Source organism: Ruditapes philippinarum, unplaced genomic scaffold, assembly GCF_026571515.1.
Source record: "Ruditapes philippinarum isolate M1 unplaced genomic scaffold, ASM2657151v2 ctg16_1_1_1_1, whole genome shotgun sequence".
Classification (NCBI taxonomy): Eukaryota; Metazoa; Mollusca; class Bivalvia; order Venerida; family Veneridae; genus Ruditapes; species Ruditapes philippinarum.
The window spans coordinates 43,375-56,584 of NW_026867154.1; positions in this window are offsets into that span (position 1 = coordinate 43,375).

The following is a 13,210-nucleotide window of genomic DNA, read 5'->3' on the forward strand; positions in this document are numbered from 1 at the left end:
TACGTATCACGCGCTTAATACATAAATTGCGGTATACAAGTAGTAAAGGATTATGCATTATATTTTTATATATGTATACAGTCTAATAGAAAAATATGCTCGTAAACAGCAGTTATTCAATGGGGCAGTTATACGTACAGTGGTGGATTCTGGCCATGGCTTAAGGGCTGCACCTACCCCTAAAGATACGTTCATGAGCTGGGATGGAATATATACGTGTCAGTTTCATGCAATAGTCTTCTTAGTGTACTCCCTTACCAAAACATATAATGCTGTCGTCCAGTTGTTAAACACCTGCCTAGGTACTGCGAAGGTCTTTATCTAATGACTTTGACATTAAAAAGCAAAAATTATTGGCCTTTTAACTTAATAAATGTCTCAGATTCACTAATAGTGGCGAATAGCACATAAAAATATACATGTATAATAAGTAAACAGAATGGTGAACTCTTTTACAAACATTATACGTAACGTTGCGGAGAACCGTTTATACAGGACAACAGTTTGTAAATAATAGCAAAGACGTCAGTTCTAAATGGTTCGATAACGATTGTAAAATTGCAAAAATAACATATAAAAACGTATTATACCAGTTTAATAGAACACACAGTGAGGAAAAAAGATAGAGTTATGTCGATGTAAGAAAATATATAAAAAATTGTTAAAAAGAAAATGTAGATCCTATAATTTAAAATTAACGAGAGACTTTGAAAATCTTAAAAATGTAAACCTCGTGAATTTTGGAGGTATTTCAAAAATAAGCAACCTAAAAGTGCCAATAATATCCCTGTTGATGAGTTTAAAACGTATTTTGAAAACACGTATCCCGTCGTCAATGCTAATATTCATACAGATGCTGACAATTTCAATGTCAACAATGATTTTGATAATGTTATACCTGTGTATCCGGAATTAGACGAACAAATTACTTTTACAGAAGTGCGCAATGCAATCAAACGTTTAAACAAACATAAAGCGGCTGGTGAGGACCAGTTGCTAAATGAGTACTTTATAGAAGCATGTGATATTTTGTCCGGTTACATAACTGTATTGTTTAATAAAATGTATTTATTGATGCAGTGTTTGTGTTGAACTCATTGATACAGAAGTTTATTAACAAAAATAATCGTTTGTATTGTTGTTTTATTGATATGAAACGCTGTTTTGGCTCTATTTGTAGAAATTCTCTTTGGTATAAGCTTTATAATATGGGTTTAAACGGCGAAATTCTACGCATTATTAGAAATATGTATCAATCTGTGAAGTCGTGTATACGTTCATGTGATAATATGAATTATTCTGATTTTTTCGACATCGCAATCGGATTACGTCAAGGGGAGATAATTTCCCCGATTATGTTCTCCTTGTTTATTGAAGATCTTGAGCTATACTTGCAAGATAGAGTAAACTGTGGGCTTACTTTAAATGAGTTATGTATCATATTATTACTATTCGCTGACGACATGGTTATTCTAGCAACAAATCCGTCTGATTTGCAATCGTCACTAAATAATTTCTATGAGTATTGTAATACTTGGGGACTACAGGTAAATGTAGATAAATCAAAATGTATGGTATTTAGAAAGCGGGAAGACTTGAGAAATAGGGAAAAGTGGTTCTACGGTGAAAATGCATGCATTCTTGAAAATGTTAATGATTTTAACTATTTAGGTGTTACTTTTAATTATACAGGACATTTTTCATTAAAAAACCAAAAATTGTATAGTAAAGGTCTTAAAGCAATGAGTTCACTCATAGCAAATTTAAAGAAACACGCTACGCTGCCGAAAGTAGCCTTACAACTATTTGATTCGTTTGTTAAGTCTACAATAAACTATGGATGTGAAATATGGGGTTTTGCGAAATCAAAACAAATAGAAACTTTACATATTAAATTTTGTAAGACATTATTGGGAGTGAGACAGTCGTCATGTAATACTGCTGTTTACGGAGAGTTAGGGAGATATCCCTTGTTCATTAATAGATATGTCAGTATAGTTAAATACTGGCTCAAATTATGTCATAGTGAAAATGTTATTATAAAGGCTATAGTTGAGTCAGACTTAATTGATTGTTTAAATGGTAAATCCAATTGTTTAAATGGTAAATCCATATCATTCTATTAGACTAAAGTATATCAAGAATTTTTTTTAGAACAAAGCCAAGTATGTTTAAATTTACACAATTGTTGTCATCTAAAAACAAGTCAAATATTGCCATGTTAGCAAAATTTATACATGAATCACTGGAAGTAGATTATAACGATCCGACAACTGATTTACAGTTAATTGTTTGTAATATATCATTTGAAAATATGATGCTTGTTAATGACAAAGATGTAAAAATTTATAGATTGTATAAAGCACATCCTAAATGCATTTTTCAGAAATATAATTTAAAACAAAGAAGATTGTATGTAACAAAATGGTGTGTATAAGAGTGTGAGCAAACGATGGGTTAGAATGAGTATTTTAAAATAAAAAAAAATCATCAGCAGAAAGTAAAGCAATCGCTTATATCGAGCGAATTTTCATATTATGCTACATTCATTAAAGAAAAACGTAAACATCTACATCTACATGTTACTCCCGAACAATCAATTCTGACTATGACTGGGAGGCGCTTGTCAGGAAAACTGTGTTAAAAGAATTAGTGCATACTAAAAGATAAAGATCACAGATAAAAAAGGTGCAGGATAAAAAGAATAGTGCAAGATTAAAAACATACTGGGGAGGGGACTAGAAGGTGACTGTCACCAGCCTATCCTTGAAGGCATCTAGGCTGGGACTGGATTTGACCTGATATGGAAGGCTATTCCAATACCTGAGAGTTCTAGGGAAGTAGGAATTTAGATGATATTGGGTACGGGACTTGGGGATCAGGAAGTTCAGATTTCTAGTTGGGGTCAGATGGTTATGGTCAACATATACAAGTTTGTATTGGATTTTATAGAACACTACTAGAGAGGACTGGAGTCTGCGGCTTTTTAGGGAAGGCCACCCAAGTTCATTTAGCATTTGGGTTACACTACTTTCGAAATTATAATTGTTACAGACATATCTGGCCGCAGCTCGTTGGACACTTTCAATCTTATGACTTAGATGTTTCTGCCAGGGGTGCCATATGGTGGAACAGTATTCTAGTTGTGGTCGGACATAAGTAACATAGGCTGATGTTTTGAGTTGCCTGTTTTGGGATTTGACGTTTCTCTGGATGAATCTTAGAGAATTTTTGGCCTTGGAGGTGATGTTATTTATATGCTGTGTCCAGTTTAGATCTTTAGAGATGGTTACTCCAAGGTATTTTGCAGATTCTGCTGATTTGAGAGTTTTATTATGAAGGGTGTATGGAAAGATGGTGGGGTTCTTTTTACGGGTGATCCTCAGCACCTCACACTTGTCTGGGTTGAACTCCATAGCCCAGTAACCGTTCCCAAACTTCAAGTTTATATAGGTCGTCCTGTAGTCTGTCAGCGTCAGTCTGGTCTTCAATTGTCAAGTAGACTATAGTGTCATCCGCAAATAACCTGGTTTTACTTTTGACAGTTTCTGGCAAATCATTGATATATGCCAGGAACAGACAGGGTCCTAGGACTGAACCCTGAGGGACACCGGATAACACTGGTAGCTGGTCGGAGATTTGACCTTCCACTGCAACCCTTTGGCTACAGTAGCGAAGAAATGACCTGACCCAGGTGGATACCTGTTTGTTAACACCCATTGTGTTTAGCTTATGGATCAATTTGTGATGGTCGACTTTGTCGAAGGCTTTTGAAAAATCCATCACAATCACGTCTGTCTGTTGTCCACTGTCTAGGTTGTCAAATACTTAAAGTTAATGTTATTACGAAAAATGCATATTATCTAAAAGTAATCCAACGAGTGCTCAGTGTTTGAAATATACATGTAGTTTATACTTTTATTATGTCATTGTATTTTGCATATGAAAAAATAGAAACATTTGGTATCTTTTACATCAATTGATTTGTTTGTAGAATATTAAATGGCAGGATAATCATTAAGCATAAAGCAAGCGAAATTATGTGTTATTAATATTATGCTGATTTAAAATTAAATCATTATAACGCAAAACATGCTATTATAAATTTACGCGAAACGAATTGATACCATGATGTTTCTTATTACTTCTGATGATATATAAGATGATATAAAACAAACATGGTTACATGTATTGTCCATCACCATAAATATGAGATCATTTAAATTTCTTATATTATTATATCCTAATCCTTTTAGTATACATAATTGATATTTGTCACAATTGTATGTTATATGTACACCTATATGTTAATTTGTAAAATGTAGTGACTAGCCACTAGAAATTGTAAAATTTATGTGAAATAAATTTGTTCGTTCGTTCGTTCGTTCGTATAATTAGGAAAGAAGGAAGTTGTTATTTTTGTAACATGTGCATAGTCATTTACAAAATGTGGGCATATGTGTGTCTGATTATAGATCAGACATCCCGCACACATCACCACATTCACATACATTTGTGCTTAAAGATATACAATGCTCATCTTTCAGTAATATATTTTTATCACAGAAATTTATTGAAATCTATAAAATTCTTACTAAATATGTTTATTTAAATAAAAACACATACACATAATGTATAGGAATCTGTTTTACTTATTACGGGTCAAGTAAAGTTGTGCCTGTCTTAAAAAGAAACTTTCATATATTTTTTTGTAATAACATTATACATGTATATTCATACTGCCCACTTACAGTGTAAAAGATTTAAAGCACAACATTTGTGTGAAGCCAAATTATATTTATTTTATTTTACAAAAAAAAAAAAAAAAAAAAAAAAAAACAAGTTTGCACTGTACTAAGTCGTGGCCACGAGTTACTAAGTCGTGGCCACGAGATAGTTAAGTCGTGGGAACGAGATACTATATCGTAGCCACGGGATACTATGTCACGGCCACGAGTTACTAAGTCGTTTAAGTCGTGGGAACGAGATAATTAAGTCGTGCAGACGAGATAATTAAATAAGATTACACCATGATTTTAAACTTACAAAATTTCTGTTTAAAGATTTACGTGCATCATAAATCTTTGAAAAAATGTCGTGGCGACAACATAGTATCTCGTTCCCACGACTAAACTATCTCGTGGCCACGACTTAGTAACCAATGGCCACGACTCAGTATCTCGTGCGCACAAGATAAATAATCAAAGGGCTGCAAGCTCTGTGGTATTATCTAAATCATACTGACTATCTGTATGTATTTTCCTGTATAAGTTTATTTTTATATACTACAATTCATCTTAAGCAGCGCCTGCGTTTAGATTTTTTTCTATAACAGTTTGAGATTGATACATATGGAATTTTGCATGACTAGATCGAGTTGCATCAAAAAATCATTTTTCATTTTTATTTGTTTGGGTCGTCAGACCAAACAAATAATGGTAGCGAAATTTCAGAGTCTAATGTTCATAATTGCAAATGCCGAAAGTAGTCCACTTTTTTGAAGCGGTTACTTCCCTTTTGTATGTACACTAAAGCCGAAAAATTCAGGGGAGATCACTGCGTAAAGATGGTCAAAGACAGGCGCATCAATTTTCAAGCAAAGTAATTCCCGAATGGTCGAAGATTTCTAATATTGTTTTCTGGTATTTTCTGATCGAAAATAACTAAATACAAAGCGGACATTCAATCTCTGACACAGAAGTTTATGACAAACCTAACAACAAGTAGTTCTCAAAACAGCTTAAAACTAGCGATTTAAAAGAAAGAAATATTTTATTTTGTTACAAGTATCCAACAAATTACAACGCATTTAAAGTTAAACAATAGCGTTGGCTTATAGAATTGTCAATAAATGCACAATCACAAATTACGCGGATGAATATGATTTTATCAATGAAAATACTATTTTTAGCCATGTAGATTACCGAATACTACACAAACCGAGTAGTGGAATACAAGGGCGTAGCGCCCATTACGCACAATACGCAATTGCGTATAAAAAAATCCGAAGGTAAAAAAGTAAAGTTGAGAAAATCTAAGTTTTTATGATTCTAGATCTCCATTTCTGTTTACAAAATATTTCGTTGTGTCATACTGTTTACAAGTGTGCCACTCTATCATATGACGTTTCTATTTATTATCGTAATATATGTGCAATAGGAATTTAAGTTTGTTGTTAACTCGAAGCATTTAAAAACTTATTACACAAAGATAAATGAAAATCTCAGCATTAATTTATCTACAAACTAGGCTCATAATAACTTATCGTTGGTTAAATTCTCAGAAAATAAAGATTATTAAGACTTTTCTTAAAGATTTAGACCAATCCTTTCCAAATCGTTTCCTTTGGAATGGCTCTATTTTAAAACGACTTTAAACCTTTTAAGTTTTAGATCAAGATTTTAAAAATCATCAACTCGGGGCAAAATTTAATTCCTGGTGTGTTGTTAGTTGTCAAAATGAAAAGAAACATCCGCCAAATTCCAGGAAAAGCGACCCTGTTTATATGGTCCTAAAACAGGACCCTATTCAAGTCGATAATGAATCTGACCAGGCAGAAACAAAACAGAATTCACAAGACCTGGCATGTGATAAGCAAATCAGACGCCAATGTCGCGTCTCCTTCTCTCCCTTCTTATCCATCCACCTCCTCCTCTTTGTCTCCCCCTGCTTCTTTTCACCTCGAGAACCGCTAGAAGCTCCCTGGGAGCACGATTCCTGGATGTCGGAAGTATTGATTTCATGATCTGCATCCTTAATCAAACTGCACATGGAAAATTTTTTGTGTATGTTTATATGCAGGTGTAAAATTAGAAAACTACAAGGCGTACACTGCCTTTTTTCTTCACAAATCTGTTCGAAATTATAATGAAATAAGTTAAAAAGTGAAACAAGCAGCTATGTGTTTATCAATTTATGGGGAAAAATGATTTGAAAATGCTTCATGCTTTACGTGCAAAAGGTGCTTCAAGACATGCCAGAGCCCACGATTTAACATCTAATTTTTCAAAATTTTCCGGGGGAGACCCCCCGTACCCCCACCAGCGGGAGGGGACACCCCCTCCCGCACGCTCCCCCTCTCGGCACTTCGTGCCTCGCTTTTGCGTATAATTTTTCAAGACTTAGCTACGCCCCTGGAATATATAGATTCTACATGTCGGACTGTTTGGGCGAGAGGATTTTCGCTAAAATATTTACTTCAATTTTAAACAACAGGTTTACCCTGAACAAAATACCTCGAAATTAATAAGGATTACAAACCTGAATGCAATGGAAGTTCTAAATTTAGAATGACTTGATATTATTCAGACATTCTGTGTATAACTTCTCCGTGGTACAGTGGTAACGCGCTCGCTTAGTGAGTGAGAGGTTTCGAGTTCGAATCCCAGTCGAAGAATTTTTTTTTTTTTAAATTCTTTTTTTAATTGTTTTTGTTAAGGAAGTAGCCATGATTGACAAGGATAAAGTGTGGCTGTCGTAAAAAAAGTACATAAATGATTTTTTGATGCAACTCTAGTTATGCAGAATTCCGTATGTGCCTTACAAAATGAATTATAATACATAAAAATAAACTTATACAGGAAAATGCATACAGATATACAGTACGATTTAGATTGCAAAGATCAGAAAATACCAAAGAACTTGAAGCCCTTTGATTCTTCATAAATATACATGCTTATAGTAAGCTTCAGGATTATTTACATCTGTGTTAAACAACAGTTAAAAGTCGTTACAAGCCCTAATTTAGAATAATATGGTTTTCTTCAGGCCGTTCACATATAAATTTAACCGTGGCTGAAGGGTTTTCGGGCTCGCTTAGGAAGCGAGAGGTCTGGAGTTCAAATCCCAGTAAAGGTAACTCATTTTTTTAAATTGTTAAAGTCAAATAAACATTGGATTGAATATCAGTGTTGCAATTAGTCTTATAGCCAATTTACTACAATTAAAACGCTGGAAAGCATTGGTGGCACTAAACATATAATCTCACAACCTGCACCTTTCTTACATTCTGAGACCCAAACAAATTCAGCGCCTTCTGTGCTTTGATTTATGACAGCCACACTTTATCCTTGCATATCGTGGCTACTTCCTTAAAAAAGACACTTCAAAAAAAAAAAGTTGCCCCAACTAGGATTTGAACCTTAGTCCTCTCACACCCTAAACGAGCGCGCTACCTCTGCACCACGGTGAAGTTAAACGAATGTAGCTTGAATAAAAACAAATACATTGTAATTCTATATTGAGAATTTCCATTTCGTGTTTGTAATCCTTATTAATTTCGAGGTATTTTGTTCACGATAAACCCGTTGTTTAACACTGATGAAAATAATTTAGCGAAAATCTTCTCGCCAAAACAGTCCGACATGTATATATTCCACTATCCGAAAGTCAGATTTATTTGTGTACTACGCTCTGGAGTATTCGGTAATCGACATAGCTAAAAATAGCATTTTCATTGATTAACCTTTACGAAAATAGCCGAACATTTTTCATTGGGTAAGCGAAATTTGATTGTAACCTAATAGAAATTGACTAATCTAAACTTTAAATGCACTGTAATTCGTTAAATGCCTACATTAAAAATTATTCTTTTTTTTAAATTGCTGGTTTTTAAGCAGTTTTGAGTGAGAACTACTTTGCGTTGTTAGGTCTGTTAGGAAATTTTGTGTTAGACCGTGGATGTTAGCTTTGTATTTACTGATCTTGCGATCAGAAAATACAAAAACACACACATGTCACCTTTGTGCCACAGTAAGTTTGAGCATAGTATATCCACTATTGCTCATACGACTATCACACACGCTCAAAAAGAAGTGTAAACAATTGTATAAGAGGTGAGTTGCCACTTGCAGGATGAGTTATTAGAGACATTTCCACATGCTAGCGGAATCTTCAAAAACTCGCACTTTTCGTCTGTCGCATCGTGTTCTCTTGTTTTCCCTATAAAAAGGGGACGTAACTTTCTCAAACGTGCCAAAACACGGGATCATCCGGAAAATAACGGGATGTACCGACAAAGCGACACCTGCTGTCATAATATGAACACAAATTATTACAACTCGCATTAGGCTTACTGCCAACTGCTTAGTGCGTAATGTCACATGCGACTATAAAATCGCTATCGTTGTCATCTTCGTTGTCGATGCGCAGTGATCATGTATTGCATTATATTTGTAATTAGTGAATATATTGAAGCATATGAATGCTAAGACACATCAAATTCGCCAATTATTGATCAAAATTAATAATTTATTGTGACATAATGTCGACAATATAAGTGGCAGATTTATAGCAAATTAAAGGTACTGACAGAAACTTACCATGTTACATATAGTTATATCAAGAACAAGCAAAGGCTGTTATCTTAAACACAAAACATAATACGTTGTCCTTAAAAAAAGATGCAATTGAACATATAGCATATTAAAATATGTGAGTTTGATCGTTTAGTAGGGAACAAATAAGGTTGCAATTACATGAAAGTGCATTCAGTAATCATAAGGCATGATTGAATTAAGCAAACGCAGGTTTTCATTGTCATAAAGAAGTATAGAAACAGGCATAATGTAAGTCCCCATATCATAAAGCAAGATGGAATAAATGCATTAATTCTGTTCCATATAGACCCGTTACGAAACCTAACCAGAATAACATAAGTTGATTTATTCTTATTTTTCACTTGCAAATACACTTGACCCAATCAATGCTTGTGCATTTTACGATAAAAAAATTATTTTAATATCGTTCTATACCAATTAAAGTATCAAAATATTAATACCGTCACTAAAATTGCCTATTTAACTGTAAAACACCAATTAAGCCGACTACAGTCGGCCATGACATTTATGTTCTTTTAATTCAAGATAATGTTTTTATTTATTTTAATTCATTTTTAGTACATAAATATGATATGAATTGGTTGATTCTAACTCATACAATCAAGGAACAAATAACACAACAAAATGGAACGGCTTTTATTACGTCAAAGGCAATAAATCTAGAAATACTGGATTAATCCACAAGCCAAACCCCAGGTGCACAACTTCACGCTGACCAAAATTCTTGTTAAGTTTTATTGATCTAGACTAAATAATTTTTAGTTATGCACGACAAAAATTGAACATTGCAAATTTTCACTAAGTCAAAGGCAATAACTTTGACAAAACAGAACATAAATCCACAAGCGAAACCCTAGGTGCATAACTTTACATGCAGATCAACATTCCTGTAAAGTTTCATGACTTTTGATCAAATACTTGTTGAGCTATGTGCGACACAAGTTGAAAAATTCAAAAATTTCACTAAGTCAAGGGCAGTAAGTCTGACAAAACAGAATAGATCCACAAGCGAAACGCTAGGTGCACAACTTCACATGCTGATCAACAATCCAGTAAAGTTCATGACCCTAGGTCAAATCCACAAACCCCCAGGTGCATATTCTTGTTAACTCTTAGGCCTACAGGTCCGGTACTTTTTGAGCTATTCATGAACAAGTTGAAAATTGCAATTTTTTAATAAGTAAAGAGCAATAACTCTAACAAAACAGAATTAATCTACAAGCGAAACGCCAGTTCCCCAACTTCAATGCTGAACAACATTTCTGTAAAGATTCATGCCACTAGGTCAAATAATTTTTGAGCCATGTGCGACATAAGTTGGAATTTGCAAATTGTTACTATGTCAAGGGCAATAACACTACAATTACTTCAGAAATCCACACGAAAATACCCAGGTGCAAACTTCACATCCTGTAAAGTTTCATGATTGTAGGTCGAATACTTTATTTTATGAGCTACGTGCAACATAAAATGGGAACGGAAGGACGGACAATGGTAAATCTAAATGCCCCCCCCCTAAAGTTGGGGCACACAAATGTTCTAGAGCAAAATATTATTAATCATCAGAAAAATATTCATTCTAAATCATTTAAACTTTTTCAAACAATTTTTCTTTCCAGTTATATTTATAAGAATTTCCAAATGATACACTTTTATTGTTTTTATTTATATATTTGAAATATTTAAAGAGAGAGAATGTGCCCAATATAGACCAATTCACGCTAAATAAGTATGTTTTTTTTCATTGCACATGTACAAACACTTTACAACTTCTCTTACGCTACCCGAAGCATTTTCGTAATATTTTAAAAGCTATTGAGGATAATTGCTTGAAATTTTCAGGACATTTAAAGAAATATATCAGACAGTGTTTGGTGGAAAACAAACAACAGACATCTCCGCATTTTGAAGATTTTGTATTTTATTTGATGCAATTCCTACTTTACAAAGTCACAACATTTATCGGATAAATACAATTACTAATAAAGTTATGGTTCCCAATCTTGAAAAGTCCCTGGAATGCTAAAAATAAATGTTTCAATAGATTGAATAAAATATAAGATGTTATCACCATCTTTGTATAAAGTGAATGTAAAAATATATATAATATGACGCGTATTATTCTGACAAATAAAAAGAAACGTAACAACACGCTATCCACCGTGTATGACACACTAAACTTAATTGTGTATGTGTATTTGAAATACCATCTTTAGAGCTTTTCAAGCTCCATTACATAAAGAATTCAATGTATTATAGTCATGTATTCTCGGCATTATCTAAAACTGAATACTTGGTATGATTACTTTTTGTTAATATAAGCGCCCTGCATCGCCTGCGCATGGAAAAGACGTTATTTCGACAAGTGGCCTGAAAAACACGGTTCCACTCCTCCATGACAAACTGTCCCAGTTGCCTCATGCTCATATGAGCAATCAAAAAGTTTTTATCGTGTTTTTGAGAGGGGTGGTATATATAAAATAACATTAAATGACAATTATAATAATAATAGCGATTTTAAAAAGAAATTTAATTAATTATAAATTTGCAATAAACAGTAAATAATGTTTGATACTGAACAGTTATCTTAATTTGCGACTTTGAAAAACGGGATTTCGTTGTAAAATTAATAAAATCTGTGATCTTTAGACTTCTTACATTGTAAATTTTGTATCAAACAATGACATTTGTATTAATCTAAAGTTCCTGAAAATATTATTTATTTCCTTTTGGTAGTTTTAAAGTTATTGCGAAAATGCTATTGGTGTCGTTAAAAAAGATGTTAAGTGTAGACCCATTATCATTTCAAAAATACTATACAATTTATGACCTAAGTTCTTTATTCATTTATTTAACCATAGGATTTAGCACATCACATGTAAATTGAATGATTTTCAGTTTTTTAAATTTCAACTGTTACTTTATATTTAGGACTGTAATCACCAGTCATTTGTGGCATAAGCCAAATTTTAACTGTTTTATATTGTGTTTAAGATTATCTAGTTACTCTTGTAGCTGTGAACATAATTCTTGTATCTTGTCTGATGATTTACTCTCTGTTATAGGATCTGTATGTTGTTGCTGAAAATATTGAAAACGACATGTTGTTAAACAAGTGATAGTTTATATAAAATATTGACTTACAAGTCCCAAAGACACAATTTGGGTGTTCAAATATGATCACATTGTCACAATGATGATACACTAAATATATCACCATGCAGAATTTATTTCATAACAGTTGTTAAATTCATTAAATCACTTCCTTTGAGAAGGTAACCAGACAGATTAACAGATAAAATGCTCACAACAGAACATTTGTTGATTGTTTTCAAAAGTACACAACAATTATGTAAGGGAAAAACAATTGCGGACAACAAAATTAAGTTATCTATTTGTTCCCTGTCCTCTTGTCTCCATCACACCAGACATACACTACCAGGTTATTCCTTTGACCTTGTTTATCCAAAATAATTCTTTTTTTGTCACCCATTTGTAAAAAAAAAATACTATCACTCTTCATTTTGTTTTCTATGAAATATACCTAATAATGTTCGGTTAAAGACAAACAATTACCCCCAGTATCTACGGAATGCCGTTAGGGCCATCGCCTATGAATGTGTTGATCTGAAACGCGATAGTCGATAGTACGATGGTGAAAACGCGAAATCACGAAACTACGATGGTGAAAACGCGAAATTACGATGATGAAAACGCGATAGTACGATGATGAAAACGCGACAGTACGATACTACGATGATGAAAATGCGATAAACTTTCGTGTTTTCACCATCGTACTGTCGCGTTTTCACCATCGTAGTTTCGTGATTTCGCGTTTTCACCATCGTAGTTTCGTGATTTCGCGTTTTCAT